The following is a 590-nucleotide window of genomic DNA, read 5'->3' on the forward strand; positions in this document are numbered from 1 at the left end:
GAATCTATCAGAGCAGTACACTGTGGCCTCTCAGCTCCTCAGTCTCTTCTCCAGTGATCTTTCTCTTCAGCCCATCCTCAGACCTCTACCCTAGGCTTTTTCATCTCCAAAACAAACTCTTCTGATTTTTTTTTTTGAGATGCAATCTCACTCTGTTGCCTAGGCTGGAGTGCAATAGCTCGATCTTGGCTCACTTCAACCTCCGCCTCCTGGGTTCAAGCGATTCTCCTGTCCCAGTCTCTCAAGTAGCTGGGATTACAGGTGTGCACCACCATGCCCAGCTAATTTTTGCATTTTTAGAGACGGGGTTTCACCATGTTGGCCAGTTTGGTCACAAACTCCTGACCTCAAGTGATCCACCCACTTTGGCCTCCCACAGTGCTGGGAGTTTACTCGTGTTGCCTGGGCTGGAGTGCAGTGGTATGATCTCCGCTCACTGCAACCTCTGCCTTCTGGGTTCAAGTGATTCTCACCTCCCAAGTAGCTGAGACTACAGCCGCCCACTACCATGCCTGGCTAATTTTTGTATTTTTAGCAGAGATGGGGTTTTACCATGTTGCCCAGGCTGGTCTCGAACTCCTAACCTCAAG

Source organism: Cebus imitator, unplaced genomic scaffold (genome assembly GCF_001604975.1).
Source record: "Cebus imitator isolate Cc_AM_T3 unplaced genomic scaffold, Cebus_imitator-1.0 Scaffold72, whole genome shotgun sequence".
Lineage (NCBI taxonomy): Eukaryota > Metazoa > Chordata > Mammalia > Primates > Cebidae > Cebus > Cebus imitator.